This window comes from Pristis pectinata, chromosome 7 (assembly GCF_009764475.1).
Source record: "Pristis pectinata isolate sPriPec2 chromosome 7, sPriPec2.1.pri, whole genome shotgun sequence".
In the NCBI taxonomy this organism is placed as follows: domain Eukaryota; kingdom Metazoa; phylum Chordata; class Chondrichthyes; order Rhinopristiformes; family Pristidae; genus Pristis; species Pristis pectinata.
The window spans coordinates 2,208,214-2,225,764 of NC_067411.1; the positions used below are offsets into that span (position 1 = coordinate 2,208,214).

A 17,551-nucleotide genomic window follows, 5' to 3' on the forward strand; every position below is an offset into this window, starting at 1 on the left:
TCGCATGACCTTTTTCCTCCTCCACATCACTATCTGCTCTAACACTCTGGTTCCCCACCCCTGCAAATCTAGTTTAAACCCCCCGGAACAGCACTACCAAACCTACCTGCAAGAATGTTTGTCCCCCTCCAGTTCAGGTGCAAACCGTCCTGTCGGAACAGGTCCCACCTTCCCTGGAACAAAGCCCAATTATCTAGAAACATGAAGCCCTCCCTCCTGCACCAATTCCTTAGCCATGTAGTTAGCTGCATGATCCTCCTATTTCTAGCCTCACTAGCTTGTGGCACGGGCAACAATCCTGAGATTGCAACCTTGGAGGTCCTGTCCTTCAACTTTGCACCTAATTCTCTAAACTCTCTTTGCAGCACCTCCTCTTCTTTCCTATCCACGTCATTGGTCCCTACATGGACCACAACATCTGGCTGCTCACTCCCCCCCCCCCGAGAATATCGAGAAATCGATCCGAGATATCACGGACCCTGGCACCAGGGAGGCAACAGGCCATCCGCAATTCTCGATCTCTCCCACAGAACCTCCTATCTGTCCCCCTAACTATCGAATCCCCTATCACTACTGCTCTCCTCTTTTCCCTCCTTCCTTTCTGAGCCGAGGGTCCCGTCTCGGCGCCAGAGACACGACCACTGCAACTTGTCCCTGGTAGGTCGTCCCCACTAGCAGTATCCAAAATGGTATACTTATTGTTGATGGGAATGGCCACAGGGGTGCTCTGCTCTTTCTGTCTATACCCCTTCCCTTTCCTGACAGTCACCCAGCTACCTGCCTCCTGACCTTTAGGGGTGACTATCTCCCTGAAACTCCTGTCTATTTCTGCCTGTGCCTCATGAATGATCCAGAGTTCATCCAGCTCGAGTTCCAGTTCCCTAACTCAGTTTGTCAGGAGCTGCAGCTGGATACACCTTTTACAGGTATAGTCATCAGGGACAAGTGTGCTGTCCCTGACTTCCCAAGTGTGTTGTCCCTGAATTCCTCTGGAATTCATTCTGTTGGTCCACATTTAGACTAATTGCAATGTGATTTGGAGTCCAGTGGCCCTTAGTGAACCTAAATTGTCCATCTGTGAGCCAACTATTAGCAAGCAAGTGTGGCTCGATAGCACTGTCAATGGCATCTTCCATTACCTTGCTGTTTACTGAGTGCAGACTAACTGGAAAGTAATTAGTTGATTAGAGTTGTCCTGCTATTTGTCTTTGAACAGGACGTACCTGGGCAATTTTCCATTGTCAGGTAGATTCTAGTGTTGTAACTACACTGGAACAGCATGATAGGTGTGAACCTGATTGGAAGTGCAGGTCTTCAGTAGCACACCTGGGAAGTTGTCTGGTCCTGTAACCTTTGAAGGCTGGCTTCTGCAACAGTGTGAATCTCAGGGAGAAGCAGAGATAGATCCTCTGTTTAACATATTTTGCTGAATGTGTTTGCAAATGTTTTAGCATTGTCTTTATCACTAATGTGTTGGGCCCTGCCATTATTGAAGCTGGAGCCTCCTTCTCCCATTAGGTCTTTAACTGTCCACCACCATTCACGACTAGATGTAGTAGGGCCACAGAGCAGTGACCCAATCAGTTGGTTGTGAGGTCACTTAGCTGTGTCTGTTGTGTTCTGTTTCTGCTGTTTAGTGCCCATGTAGTCCTAAGTTACAGCACTAGGCTGACACCTCATCATTTTTAATTACGCTTGGCATGTCCTTCTGCATTTATTGAACCAAAGTTGATCCTCTGGCTTGATTCTACTGGTAGAGAGAGGGAGATGCCAGGCCAGGAGGTTCATCTAGTGTTGTACATTTCTGCTGCTGAAGATGGTCCACATCTTAACCTTCTTTAAGCTTTCCCCCCTCACCTTCAAGCTATGCCTCTGGCATTTCACATTTCCACACTGGGGAAAAGACTCCACTCATCTACCCTGTCTATACCTCAAATAATTTTGTATACTTCTATCAGATCTTCCCTCAGCCTCCAATGCCCCAGTGAGACTCTCCGAGTACACCCACCCTCACTAACTGGCACTGGTTCTCAATAACTGATACTCTCCATCAGTGACAGGAGCCCTCCCTTGGTGATTGTTGTGAGTACCTGCCTCCACAAACCACTAAGGCCATAGTGCCACACAACATCATAGAAGGTTTCCTCAATGTGAAGGTATTACTTTTACCAAGGCTATCATGGATAGATGCATCTGCCAGAGGTAGCTGGTTCACTCACTACTTTCTGCAGACCAAAGCTGGCAGCTCCACCCTTCAGGATTCAAACAACCCGGTCAGTGATACTGTTGCCAAGCCACTGTTGTGATGGTCATTGAAGTTTTCCACTTCATTGAAGCATGTTCTGCGTCCTTGCTACTTTCAGTGTTTCTTTCAAGTTTAAAATTATGAGACGCATAGATAAGGTGGACGGTAACAGTCTTTTCCCCAGGGTAGGGGAGTCCAAAACTAGGGGGCATAGATTTAGGGTGAGGGGGAAAGATTTAAAAGGGACCTGAGGGGCAACTTTTTCACCCAGAGGGTGGTGAGTATATGGAACGAGCTGCCAGAGGAAGTGGGTGAGGCAGGTACAACAGTATCATTTAAGGAGCACTTGGATAGGTACATGGAGGGGAGGGATATGGGCCAAACGCAGGAAATTGGGACTAGCTGGGTGGGCACCGTGGTCGGCATGGACTGGTTGGGCTGAAGGGCCTGTATTCATGCTGTATTGCTCCATTTGGCGGGGCCCTGCAATCCTCATCTGAAGGAGGACAGTTAGTGGTTATCAGGAGGAGGTTCCCTTGCTCGTGTTTGATCCGATGCCATGAGAATTAATGGGGTCTGGAATCCACGTTGAGGATTACTTCCCACCTTTATACCACTATGTAATGGAAATAATGTGAGAAAATAAGCTATATAAAATATAAATCACCTCAGGCTTTTTATATAGGATCTCTCAGAAGCAACAGCAACATTATTAACAATTCACTGGGGCCAGCGACTGCACAAGTCCAGTATTGGCAGGAAAAAACATGTTTTTAAAAATATTGAGAAATATCAGTGTGCAGATGGATTGTGCTTCACAAGATGCAGAAAGTAAACGTATGGGTAAACAACCATTTAAAAAGGCGAGTGGTGAGATAGCCTTTATCGCAATGAAGATGGAGAATAAAATGAGGAAGGCTTTGCTACAAATGTGCAGGGCACTAGTTTTGGTCTCCTTACATTTGAGGTACTTGAGAAGGTCGATTACTGGGAGGTAGAGACGAGACTATGCTCATTGGTAAGAGTAAGAGATGAATTGATTGAGTTGGCCTACAAAGCAGGCAAAGGCCAAATGGCTTCCTTCAGTGCTGGAACAATGCTCCAATCAAATGCAAGATTCTGAGAGTGCTCGAGTGTAAATGTTCAGAAGCTGCTTCCCTTAGGGGTCACCTAGAACAGAAATGAAGTGGGGAGAAAAAGCTGGTTGGGCCTCGTTGAGAATGGAGGATTGTTAGTACTAGGCTACTGTTATTCATCATTTAAATTAATAATTGCAGAATAATAAACTGTATTTCAGAAGATACCAAACTGGGGATGGGAGTGGGAATAGGGTGGTAATGGTGGATAGTACAACATCAAAATAAAACTTATGACCTCTACAAAAGGGACCAGTTACACCTGCACTCGAGAAGGACCAATGTCCTTGTGGGCAAGTTTGCTGGAGATGTTGGGGAGGGTTTAAACTAGGTTGGCAGGGGGATGGGAACCAGGGTGTCAGGTCAGATGATGGAGCAGTTGGTGTAAAGGTAGATGCAATTTACAGAGGCTGAGAGAAAGGATAGGCAGTGGATAGGGCATAAATGCAGTCAGTTAGATGGGTTGAAATGTGTTTACTTTAATGCCAGAAGTGTTATGGATAAAGGTGATGAACTTGGAGTGTGGATCACTACATGGAATTACGACATGGCCATTACAGATACGACAGAGGCTGTGCAAGGGCAGGATTGGCTGATTGATATTCCCGGGTTTAAATGTTTCAAGAGGGAGGTAAAGGGGGGGGGGGGGGGGGGGGGGGGGGGGGGGGGGAGTGACACTGCTAATCAAGGATAGTGTCACAGCTGCAGAAAGGGAGGATGTTGTGGAGGGATCATCTACTGAGTCAGTATGGGTGGAAATCAGAAACAGGAAGAGAGTGATCACTCTATTGGGAACATTCTATGGTCCCCGCAATAGCCACCGGGACACGGAGGAGCAGATAAGTAGGCAGATTTTGGAAAGGTACAAAAAATAACAGCGTTGTTATCATGGGTGACTTCAACTTCCATAATATTGATTGGCACCTCCTTGGTGCAAAAGGTTTAGATGGGGCAGAATTTGTTAGGTGTGTCCAGGAAGGATTCCTGACACAGTATGTGGACAGGCTGACTGGAGGAGAGGCCATACTGGGTCTAGTACTAGGCAATGAACCTGGTCAGGTGACAGACCTCTCGGTGGGCAAGCATTTTGAGACAGTGACCACAACTCCCTGACCTTCAGCATAGCCATGGACAAAGATAGGAGCAGACGATATGGGAAATTGGGGGAGGGCTAATTACGATGGTATTAGGCAGGAACTTGGGAGAGTTAAATGCGAACAGATGTTCTCAGGGAAATGTGCAGCAGAAATGTGGAGGCTGTTTTGGGAACACTTGCATGGGGTTCTGGATAGGTTTGTCCCACTGAGACAGGGAAAAGATGGTAGGGCGAAGAAACCATAGAACAATACAGCACAAAACAGGCCCTTCGGCCCACCATGTTGTGCCGTCCATCAAACCACCCTCACACTACCTAAACCTTTCCTCCCGCATATCCCTCTATCTCACATTCCTCCATGTGCCTATCAAACCATGGTTGACAAGAGAGGTGGAACATTTAGTCAAGAGGAAGAAGGAAGCATACTTAAGGTTTAGGAAGGAAAAATCAGACAGAGCTCTTGAGAATTATAAGGTAGCCAGGAAGGAGCTTAAGAAGGGACTTGGGAGAGCAAGAAGGGGACGTGAGAAGGTGAGTAGGATCAAGGAAAACCCCAAGGTGTTCTACATGCATGTGAACAACAGGAGAATGATTAAAGTGAGGGTTGGACCGTTCAGGGAAGGAAGAGGGTGGTTTTAGATGGAGCGTATTCTGCCTGGAGTTCGGTGACTAGAGGTGTTCCACAGGGATCTGTTCTGGGACCCATGTTCTTTGTGATTTTTATAAATGACCTGCACGAGGAAGTGGAGGGGTGGGTTAGTAAGTTTGCAGATGATATTAAGGTTGGATGTGTTGTGGATAGTTTAGAAGGTTGCTAAGATTACAATGGGACATAGGATGCAGACTTGGGCGCAGTTCAATCTGGAAAAGTGAGAAGTGATGCACTTTGGAAGATCGAACTTGAAGGCAGAATACAAAGTCAATGGCAGGATTCTTAGAAGCATGGAGGAACAGAAGGATCTTGGGATCCACGTCCATAACATGTGAATTCAGAATTGGCTTACCCACAGAAGACAAGAGGGTTGTTGTAGGTGGAGCGTATTCTGACTAAAGGTCGGTGACCAGTGGTGTTCCGCAGGGATCGGCTCTGGGACCCCTGCTCTTTGTGATTTTTATAAATGACTTGGATGAGGATGTGGAAGGGTGGGTTAGTAAGTTTGCAGATTACATGAAGGCTGGTGGTGTTGTGGATAGTGTAGAAGGTTGCTGTAGGATATTAATAGGATGCAGAGCTAGGCTGAGAAGTGGCAGATGGAGTTCAACTCGGAAAATTGTGAAGTGGTACACTTTGGAAGATCGAATTTGAAGGCAGAAAACAAGGACAGGACTCAGCAGTGTGGAGGAACAGAAGGATCTTGGGATCCACATCCACAGATCCCTCAAGGTGGCCGCGCAAGTCGATAGGGTTGTTAAGGCGGCGTATGGTGCGTTAGCCTTCATTAGTTGGGGTATTGAGTTCAATGTGCCATGCTGTTCTTTGTTCTATATCATTTAAAATTTACTTTTATGTAGTTTAATACTTCCATATTTAAAAAAATAAAAATGACTTTACATCTCTCATTTCATCTTTCTGTTACTTTCCATTTTACATTGAATTAAATATTCTAATTTCCCTCCAAGGATTGATCTCTGCAGTGGGATTCTTCAGTCTAATGGTTGACAAGATACACTGGTGTTTTGCCTGTTCACAAATGTGCTAGATGTCCTGGAGTAGACACCAAACTCTTTCAGATTCCAAAGGATCATACACTTCCCACACCACTGCATTCAAGAACAGCTACTTCCCTACAATTATTTGATTCTTGAACCAACCAGCACTAATCACTACAGCTTAGCAACAGTTGGATCACTTTGCACTAAGATGGACTTTATTTTTTTGTTCTAATTGCGTTCTTTCTTATAAAAATTGTGTACAATTTATATTTAATTTGTTTATCTTGTGAGTGCTGCTTATCTGATGCTATGTGCCTGTGATGCTGCTGCAAGGAAGTTTTTCATTGCACCTGTGCCTAGGACACGTACTTGTGTGTAGGACAATAAACTCAACTTTGACTTTTTCCACTCAATTATCCACAATATGTTTGTGAGTAGGTACATGCTGCAAAATCCTGGCTATTGTTTTCCCTTGACAGAAAATTTGAAACCAGGGACCACTAACCAAAGAGCTAACATTAGCATTCCTCAGCATGGTATTTTTTTTCATGCTCTCAGGTACAATGCAGAGAAACAATTGCAGGCAGCCTACATTAGTTTATATCCACAGATGCTCTATATTTTTAAATGCAAAGTTCTGCTCAAAGCAGGGATTTAGGATCAGAGAACAAATGTAAATGTTTTATCTTTACATTTTCACAACTAGTTAGTGTACTGCTGTTATCACAGAGCCCAAGACAAAATGGTTGGCTCTGAAAATTAAAAGAAGGTGGAAAAAATGAATACACAATCAACACGAAAACCAAACTGCTGGAGGAACTCAGAGGGTCGAGCAGCATCTGTGGGGGTAGAGGGATGGTCAACATTTCACATCGAGACCCTGCATCAGAACTGAGAGTGTAAAGGGACGGCAGCCAGTGTATCCACCACCTTCATAACCATTGCTTTCAAAACTCTAGGACGTAGGCAGGCACGGTAGTGTAGCGGTTAGCGTAACGCTACTACAGCGTCAGCGGCCTGGGTTCAATTCTGGGCACTGTCTGTAAGGAGTTTGTATGTTCTCCCCGTGTCTGCGTGGGTTTCCTCCGGGTGCTCCAGTTTCCTCCTATATTCCAAAGACGTACGGGTTAGGAAGTTGTGGGCATGCTATGTTAGCGCCGGAAGCGTGGCGACACTTGCAGGCTGCCCCCAGAACACTCTACACAAAAGATGCATTTCACTGTATGCTTCGACGTACATGTGACTAATAAAGATATCTTGTCTGGTCCTGAGAACTTATCACCTTCTGGTCTCATTAATTTCTCCAATACTTGATTTTTTAAACCAATACCAATTTTTTTTTGAATTCCTCATTTACTCCAGACTGTAGTACTCTGCTATTTATGGATTGAAACTTTCATACTGAGAACTTGCATGGGATTATCAGTTCCTTACGTGGAGTCCCTTCCCTCCACACTCTCAGTGCTGATGCAGGGTCTCGACCTAAAACGTCGATGATCCCTTTGCCTCCATAGATGCTGCCTGACCTGATGAGATCCTCCAGCAGCTTGATTTTTGCTCCAGGTTCCAGCATCTGCAATCTCTTGTGTCACCATCTCCTTGTCCCTGCCAAGTCCTTTCTTTATTACTTGAAAGATCAGTTCCCCACTCCTTATGTGCAATATGATTTCTAATCTTCAGGCAGGAGATACAGAAGCCCAAGGTCTCACCAGGTTCAGGAACAGCTATTTTTCTACAAACATCAGGTTCTTGAACGGACCACCATGGACCACCACTTGCACTACTATGGACTTGGCTCTAATTGTGACTTTTTTCTGCACCAAGCTCTTATTTTTGCAGGTTTTTTTTCTCTCTCTTGTAATAATTATATTCTGTGTTGTTCTCTGTACCTATATGCCTGTGATGTTGTTGTCTGTACTGTATCGCAAACTGACCTATATCCTGGTATGTGCTTTGCCCACCTTCTTCACTACCCACCCGATCTACGCCTCTCATAATCTTATATACATCTATCAGGTCACCCACAGCCTCCTTCATTCCAGGGAAAACAAGCCCAGTTTATTCAATATCTACCCATAACTAAAGTCCTCCAAATAAGGCAACATCCTGGTGAATCTTCTCTGCGCTCTCTCCAGTACAATTACATCGTTCCAACAGAGCGGTGACCAGAACTGCACACAGTACTCCAAGTGCGGCCTAACCGGTGTTTTGTAAAGTTGCAACATAACCTTCCAGCTCTTATAATCTATGCCTCGACTATGAAGACAAGCATGCCATATGCCTTCTTCACCACCCTATGTTGCCACTTTCAGGGAACTATGGACTGGATTCCCAAGATCCCTCTGTTCATCAGCATTCCTTAGGACCCTGCCATTTACTGTATACATCCTATCCCTATGTAACTTCCAAAAATGCATCACCTTGCACTTCTTTTAAGGGGCTTGACTGTTAGATGTGGCACTGATATTTCCCCTGGCTGAGATGGTCATGGTCTCATAATAAGAGATTGGACAGAGGCGAGAAGAAATTTCTTCACCTGGAGGGTAGTGAATCTTTGGACCTCTCTAGTTGAAGAGGTCTTTGGATTGAAGAGGACTTTGGATTGAAGAGGACTTTGCATCCCAGTAGCTGAATATATTCAGGACAGAAGATTATTAGACATTAAGGAATCAAGGATATAGCGCAAGTGCAAAAAAAAGGCACTGAGTGAGAGATAGAAAAATAGTAGACCATCTGGCCCACTCTGCCACTTAACATGAATGTGGCTGATCATCCAAATTTAATACCCATTTCCTGATTTCTCCCCATGTCCCTTTAGTCCTTAAGAATATCCAACTCATTCTTGAGCATGTGTAATAATCTGTAAATAGAGAATTACAGATTCAAAGTCCAGTTTCATGTCACATGCACAAGTCCATGTGTGCACAAGTGCAATGGAAAACTTACTTGCAGCAGCATCACAGGCACAGAGCATCAGATACACAATGTTCACAAGAAAAATATAAATTATACAAAATTATGCAAAGAAGAACACAATTAGGAAAAAAAAACACCATTTGCTGGCAGAAGAAATTGAATGGCCTACTCCTTATTCTCAGGCTGTGACCCCTGGTCCTGGGGTCCCTAGCCATCGGAACCATCCGCATATTACCTGTCCAGTCCTGTTAGAATTTACAGGTCTGTATAAGATCCACTCTCAATCTTCCGAAATCTAGTGAACATAAGCCTCATGGACCAAATCTCTCCTCATCCATCAGTCCTAACATCCCAAGTCAGCATGAATTATTGAATTGTGAGGCAGGAACTAGGGACTGAAAGGCCTACTCCTGTTTATATTTCTTAATGTTTGTTATGTTATGACTGAAATTATTCCCTGCATCATTTAATCCAATGAGGGTACAAGACTGTAAACCCAGTGGTTGTGGTCAGAGCCAACTATCCATCAGATGAGTGTCAAAGTTCCCCCATTGCAAATTTAATTCAGTATATGCAGTTAATCAGAAAAAAAAATGAAAGCCTGGTATTATTTCAAAAACCCAAAGGGTTCAGAAAACCAACTGCCAACTCCTACTTTGGTTTGTGGCCCTCTTGCCTCTGGATCATGAAGCTGTGAGCTCAAATCAAACTCCATGAACACAGAACTGACCAGACTGGCAATGTCGGAATGCTGCACTGCAGAGATGCCTCTTTCAATCGAGGCCTTGCCTGTCCTCAGGTTGAAGTAAAAGATCCAGTGGTTATTCTTTGTCTATTTTTCCCCTTAGCCAAAATTACTTAAAAACAATAATTTTTGGTAATAACTGAGTGCTTGTGAACCCTTGCTGTGCAGGAATTAGTTGCTGCACTTTTCCACACCAAACCAGTAATTCACACTAAAAATGAAGCACTTCATTGATTCTGACGTGCTTTGAATGTCCCAATGTCACAAACGGCACTATTGTTTTCTTCTTTTACCTGATCTGAACCACACTTGACTCCAGTCCCTTGCTACATGGCAGAGACTAAATTTCCAACAAGCCACCCATTTTATCAAGGTTATGGCATATTACCATTTCTCTTGGCAACTATAAATGAGTAATAGATTTTCTTGCCAGTGCTTCCTATATCCTGGAACGAATTAAGTCCCCCCACCCCCATTTCCTCTCCCTTTTCAAACCATGGAAATCGAATCAACAGTGCCCAAGGCACACACACTTTTCCTCTTCTTCAGAATAAGTAACAGCTGTACAGCATTTACAAATGTCAAAGGCCTCATGAACACCAACATAAAAATTGGTGCCAACTTTGGAACAGATGAAGGCACAGTATCATAACTGAAGTAAAGACGTTGGCAGCAATGAACAAAATGGAGTATTTTAAATCAATCAAACCCATTCACTCCATGGGCCAAATTGCCTAAATTTGTGCTGGGGTCTCAACTATTTTATAATCTGCATTATGGATTTGGTTAAAGGCATCAATTGGTATTGGTTTATTATTGTCACTTGTACCGAGGTACAGTGAAAAACCTGTCTTGCATACTGATCATACAGGTCAATTCACCAAATTTGCAGACGATAAAAATACTGATGGAAAAGCAAGCTGTGCAGCGGACACAAAGAGTTTGCATAAGGGAAGTAGATAGGTTAAGTGAATAGCTAAAGATTTGGCAAATGAGAATATAATGTAGGGAAAAGTGAGATTATCCACTTTGATCAGAAGAGCAGAAAAACAAAACGGTAAGAGGAGGATGCAGAACACTGCTATACAGAAGGATCAAGATGTCATCTTACATTACACACAGAAAGTTAGCATGAAGGCACAGCAAAGAGTTAGGAAGGCCTTTGTTGTAAAGGGGGTGGAGAACAAGAATACGGAATGACGTATAGGATGTTAGTGAGGTCACTACTGAAGTCGTGCTTACAGTTTTAGTCTCCTTCTTTAACAAGAGGTAGATGCTGCAGATATCAGAGATTCATTAGATTGATCCATAGAATGAAGGGGTTGTCTTCAAGGAAAGTTTGAGGAGGCTGGATGTGCATCACTGGAGTTTGGGATTACTGTAGATTAGCATAAATGAGTGGTTGATTGTTGGCATGGATTTAGTGGGCTGAAGGGCCTGTTCCCATACTGTATCTCTCTGACTCTAAAGAGAACAAAAGCTGATCTTCTGAAACATAAGACTCGGAGGGGTCTTCACAAGGTACATAAGAAACAGGAGCAGGAGTCGGCCATCTGGCCCATCGAGCCTGCTCCACCATTCAATAAGATCATGGCTGATCTGGTCATGAACAGATCCACCTACCTGCCTTTTCCCCATAACCCTTAATTCCCCTACTATGCAAAAGTCTATTTAACTGTGTATTAAATATATTTGATGAGGTAGCCTCTACTGCTTCCCTGGGCACAGAATTCCACAGATTCACTACTCTCTGGGAAAAGCAGTTTCTCCCCATCTCCATCCTAAATTTATTTCCTCAAATCTTGAGGCCATGTCCCCTGGTTCTAGTCTCACCTGCCAGTGGAAACAACCTTCCTGCCTCTATCTTATCTATCCCTTTCATAATTTTATATGTTTCTGTCAGATCCCCTCTCATTCTTCTGAATTCCAGCGAGTATAGTCCCAGGTGACTCAATCTCTCTTCATAGGCTAACCCCCTCATCTCCAGAATCAACCTGGTGAACCTCCTCTGCACCGCCTCCAAAGCCAGTATATCTTTCCTCAAGTAAGGAGACCAGAACTGCATGCAGTACTCCAGGTGTGGCCTCACCAGTACCCTGTACAGTTGCACCATAAACTCCCTGCTCCCTAGATGCTGACAAGATATTTCCCTCTCATTTAAAACGGAGGCGAGGAATGTCTCCTCTCAGAGGGCCATGAATCTTTGGAGTTCTTTACCCGAGAACTATAGAGGTAGAGTCACTGAATATAGTCAAGACCTTCTCTCCCCCCACAGCCACAACAATGGGTGAAGCCGAGCAGAACTGGGAGCACTGAGCAGACTAACTCGCTCACTCAATGAGACTGGCTGGCGGCCCCTCTTCCCCTGCCTGCTCGCTCTCCCATCAGCTGTTCCTGTGACCCTCTCCCACACTGTCGTTCACTTCCGACTTACGAACAGTTCTTGGTTCTGTCGTAACCTGGGGACTGCATGTATTAAATTTTCTGCTTAATTCCTGAACCTGAGCATAGAAGTTCATTGCACCCTGGTGTATATGTCAATAATCTGAGGGCTCCGAATCTAATATTTGCGAATAGTCACACACTGAAGCCGACCCAAAGAATTACTCTCAGATCAATGTGTTTGGTAATTACTGTTGCACCTAAATCCAGACAATCCAGGAGTTATTGCTGGACTGGAGAAGAGCAAGCTGTGAGGATATTAATAGAATTCAAAGAGATAGAGGCAGGCTGGCGCAATGGGTGGATAGGTGGCAAATGAAATGTAATCCTGAAAAATGTAAAGCACTGCATTTTGATAGGCAGAATGAGAAAAGGCAATATTAATTGCAGGACACAATTTTAAAAGAAGTATAAGATTAAAGAGACCTGAGCATATTTGTGCATAGTTCACTGAAAGTGGCATGCAAGTTAAGAAAGTAGTTAAAAGCATATGGGATTCTGGGCTTTACAAAATAAGGGCATAGCATTCAAGGGCAGAGACGTCACGATGATTTTACAAATCAGAGGTAGTGTGTCCAGTTATGGAAAGATGTGAAAGCTTTGTAGAAGGCACAGAAGAGATTTATTTAAATAATTCCAGCAATGAGAGACTTTGGTTGTGTGGACAAAATGGAGAAGTTGGATTTGTTCTCTTTGGAACAAAGGGGATGAGTTGGAAGTTTTTAAAAATCATAAAAGTAGATATTAGAAACAGTTCCCATTGGTAGAGGGACCATGAACCGGGGGCACAGAATGGAAGTGAGGGGCAAAAGAATTAAAAGTAACACAAGAAAAAACAATTGCACATGAAGTGCCCCATGCACTGCCAGGAGTAGATGTAGACGCAGATTTAATTGTGGCGTTAGGAAGAGAGCTGGATAAATATCAGAAAAGAAAGAATTTACAAGTAAAGGGAAGTAGAATTTGCAAGTAAACAACTGAAGTAGAGAGAAGTGGGACTGACAGGATCGTACTTACATAGAACTGGTTTGGGCTCAACAAACCAATTGACCCCTCAGTGCCATATCCAATCTGTGATTCTATTGGCAACAACACTGTCAGGTCTACACCCTTTATGGAAGGGTTTCCTCAGTACCTTACAGCTTTCTTGTTCAAGCTCCACTCCAGGACTTGAGGACATGGGCACCACTGGCAGGGTTGGCATTTATTGTCCACCTCAAGATACTTGTAAGATAGTAATGGCTAGACATAATGCATGCTAATATCTTAAGAGGAAGAGTTGTTGAGGTGAGCTACTGCATGGAAGTCCTGGCTCCTGAATAAACTTAGTTAATCAACTGTATAGGCCAAAAACTAATACAGATCCAAGATACAGACCTCAAATGCTGTTCTCTTCTTCAAATGGCAACACTGCCGGCGTTTCTCTGGAAAGCCTTTCCCCACTAACACTACACCCACAGGGTCTGCTTGGATTCTACAGTGAAGTTTAAATTCACATCCTTTTGACTCAGGCAAAACTGCTACAGCTGAAACTGAGACCAAGTAACCAACTGGAGCATTATCAGCCTTGACAATCTATGTACTACCTCATTTCTATCTTGACAGTTTCAGAAATGCTTTAAAAATTGCCTTCAAGGAGACCATAGTAATGACCCAAACTGTACATTAAGTTTTTGAAGCATTCAAGTGAAGCTTGCTTTACCTGATTCTCATCTCATTACTGTGACCTTTTTGAAAACCAGTTTACAGTTTGTACCTTGGCACCTGTCCAAAACACGATTTCTCCTGCCTGCAGAAATATGTCCAGTTGAAGCAACTTCATAATACTTTTCCTGTGTATGGAACAAACTAAACCAATATCAGTACTACCTCAATACAGTAAAACATTCCAAGACAACTCAGTGTGGCAGATCCCACACATTTGCAAATTCAGCTTCTTAATCTCTGGTGGGTTGAAGTACAAACTTCATGCCACAGCTGAATGGGCCATACTAAGTAGCAGCTCTAAGTATTCCAAAGATATGGAGTCTAACAAAATTAAACATCAACAGGGTTGTATTAGGAATAAATCTTAAAAGAAACTATCATTAGCAGCTTCAGCAGAATATCAGAAACAACATCAGTAATTTTATGCTCAGTTTAAGTAAATCTCATTGTCCATCTTCAGCAAAAGTCTGATAAGAGCCAACATACCACCATCCAGGTCTGAAGAATGGTCCATCACCTGAAACGCTAACTTGTTTCCTTTTCCACAGGTGCTGCCTAACCTGTTTAGTTTTTCCAGTGCTTTCCATTTTTGTTTTTTCTCTTATCCTATATGCATAAATTTAGCCTGTAGGACAAGTCCCACAATCTTACCATTAACAACCTATTGCACATGCCTAGTAGTTTAATGCACTGTCTGTAAGGAGTTTGTATGTTCTCCCCGTGTCTGCATGGGTTTCCTCCGGGTGCTCCGGTTTCCTCCCACATTCCAAAGACGTATGGGTTAGGAAGTCGTGGGCATGCCATGTTGGCGCCAGAAGCGTGGCGACACTTGCGGGCTGCCCCCAGAACACTCTATGCAAAAGATGCATTTCACTGTGCGTTTCGATGTACATGTGACTAATAAAGAAATCTTATCTTAACTGTCCCCATTAAGCCCCTTCAAATCGTCCTATCACAGACACTCCCCTTGTTCTTTACATCCCTGCCCCAACTTTCCTCCTACTTAAAATCTATGTGTACCTCTTTCTTCCCCTGTTCTGATGAAGTTGTAGGCCTGAAACGTTAACTGTTTCTGTTCCCACAGATGTTGCTCGACTTGCTGAGTTCTTCCAGCATTTTCTGTTTGTGTTTCAAATTTCCAGCATCTGCAGTTTTTTTGATTTACATCCAAGTATCAAGACCATCAACTCCTTACAGTGTGCAGGCTTCCACACCATCAACTGTTTAATGTACCTCACTTTGGAAAGGTAACAGCTTACTGACAAATATATAGCACCAGTCACGATTGGCCAAATTGCTTTCAACCAATAAAATACTTTTTAATGTAGTCAGTAGTCAGTCTGTACAGAGAGTCCCAGGGCAGTAATAAAAAGGTTTGTTTTCCTACTTTTGAATATTCATTGGCAGAAAACCTACAATAACTCTCGTATTCTTTGAAACAATGCGATGCAATCTTTCACAGGGAGCAGCCAGGGCTCAACTTAATGTTTTATCTAAATGAGTCCTTACAACCTTTGACTCAGGAGACAGAGCATTCTCCCAGCTATAGCTGGAACATTTAAAAGTGGATAACACCCCATTTTCATAGGCATCATTAAGTCACAGAAATCCATTCAAGCAACTCATAACACCATCTAATAGCTTGGGACAAGGATGTGACTGAAAATTGTTCAGTGCATTCCTATCAGATATTTATGATTAAATGCACTGAAAGTTAGGTGTGGAGTTCCCAGATTTTGACCAAACAATGGAACGATGTTATATTTCTAAGTAAGGATCATGTATGATTTGTAGAGGAACATAGAAATGGTGGAGCTAGTGGTTCCATCTAATGGAGCTCAGTGCTTTGGAGAATTACTGCAACAGCTCCTGTAGACAGTGCACATTGTGGTTAGAACAAATCAATGGCAGAAGTAGATGTTTTAAGGGAGTTACTGCGTCACTAGTTCAGAGAATCACAGCTCATGTTGACATCCTAATTCCTCCAATCTTCAAGCTTAGCTCTCCACTGTGAATGTTTATGCCATACTGCAAGATTTGTCTGAAAGAGTTGTTTTGTTCGGTTTTATTTCAAGATTTTGTGTTACAGCTTAAGTAGACCAATGGTGTGTTAATCACAGCCAGGAGTGCAACAATAAATGATGGTATCTAATACACTGTTCCTTTACGGAAGCGTGAAAACCCATACTTACTGACATCCGTCCTAACTTTGGAAACCACCTCTCTTGCTCTCAATCTATACAAGGAGCTGAGGGGTTTATCAAAAATCTAGCCTTTAATTAAGCCCATGACCATCACCAACAGCCTCAAGGGGGTCACGTTGGCCCACACCTCTTCCTAGTAGGTCCTCATAGCCCTCCAGGAGGCTCTCTATAATTTGCCCATTTTGGAAGGGGCTTGGTTGATCATTAGAAAGGATGGGTGATTTACTCCAAGTTATTATACTGACAGAGAAAAAGCTTGCAATTTTTGCTCTTCCTTCATTGTTTATGCATTTATGAAAGAATAAGCCACATTGACCATCATGACCGCTGTGGTTAAAAGGCCATCCTTCTCTCTTACCATGCCAAAATAGTAGGGAAAAAAACAACCTTCACCAAACACAGTTTCTCCTTCCAAGGAGGCAACCCCCCCTTTAAGCATTGGCACTTTCTCTCCGAGGGCCCACAAGTTGGCCAAAAGTTGCAAACAAAACATAACACACGTTTGGGGACGGAAGGGGACAAAACACGTTCAAAAATTGCTGCCAGATGTGCAAAACAACTGGAGAGCCGAAGGCAGTGATTTCAATTCGAAATCGTACAGCAGGGCGCTGTTTAGATTTATTAAGCACAGAAGGCGCTCCCCGGACGTCGGTGGGGTGAGCTTCAGTCTGCAGGGACCAGGATCAGTATACACACACAGAGCAAAGACGGTTCAGGGAACCGTGGCACAACTCGGGATCCGGGCTGATGGACGTTCTTACCTGGCGGTGGCCGGGCTGAGCCAGGCCGAGCCGTGCTGTGCTGTGCTGTGCTGGCCTCGGTGGGATGGCCGACTCTATTCCAATGGTTCTCCTGCCTCCCTTTCTCTCAGAGCGATCCGTGCTCTGCAGCCCCCAGTCAGAGTTCTCCCCGCGGGCAGTGGACAAGCTCGGTATCAGGCGTGGATCTGCTGCCGAGGCTGACTGCCCCCCGACCCTCCCCGACGGAGGGAGTCCATGGGTCGGAGCCCGCAGTGGGGCCGAACTGGCTGCACACAGCAGAGAACGCTCCGCAATTCCGCACTGAACCCTCTGTCAGCCTGCGAGGAAAACTGCGAGTCAGCACCAAGTCAGAAACTTGAAGCCCAGCCTCCGCTCCCCTGCCCGTGGAACTGCGCCCTCTGTGCGCAAACATGAAGAGCCTGTAAACCCCAACACCCACATCTGATAACGTACACATCACCACTTCAAACAGCAGCAAGCCGCTCCCAGATTTGAAATCAGACGTAAATGAAACGCGCACAGAAATGGTCACTGCAACCGACTCCGGGCACGTTCTGGGTCTGATGCCTGCCAGCCCGGCCATTCCCTCTTCTATCTTCTACCTTCTGGGAGAAGATATACAGGAGCTTGAAAGTCCAGACTCAGG

At 44.1% G+C, this 17,551-nt stretch overlaps 1 protein-coding gene across 1 annotated transcript in view; it reads right to left on the reverse strand.

The window, feature by feature from the left end:
• Nucleotides 1-17,297, reverse strand: part of LOC127572276 (growth hormone receptor-like) — a 139,577-nt gene extending 122,280 nt beyond the window's left edge. Inside the window, exon 1 of the mRNA XM_052019303.1 lies at nt 16,906-17,297. The gene's annotated coding sequence lies outside the window, so the exon portion shown is untranslated. The remainder of the gene's footprint in view (nt 1-16,905) is intronic.
• Nucleotides 17,298-17,551: the final 254 nt, after the last annotated feature.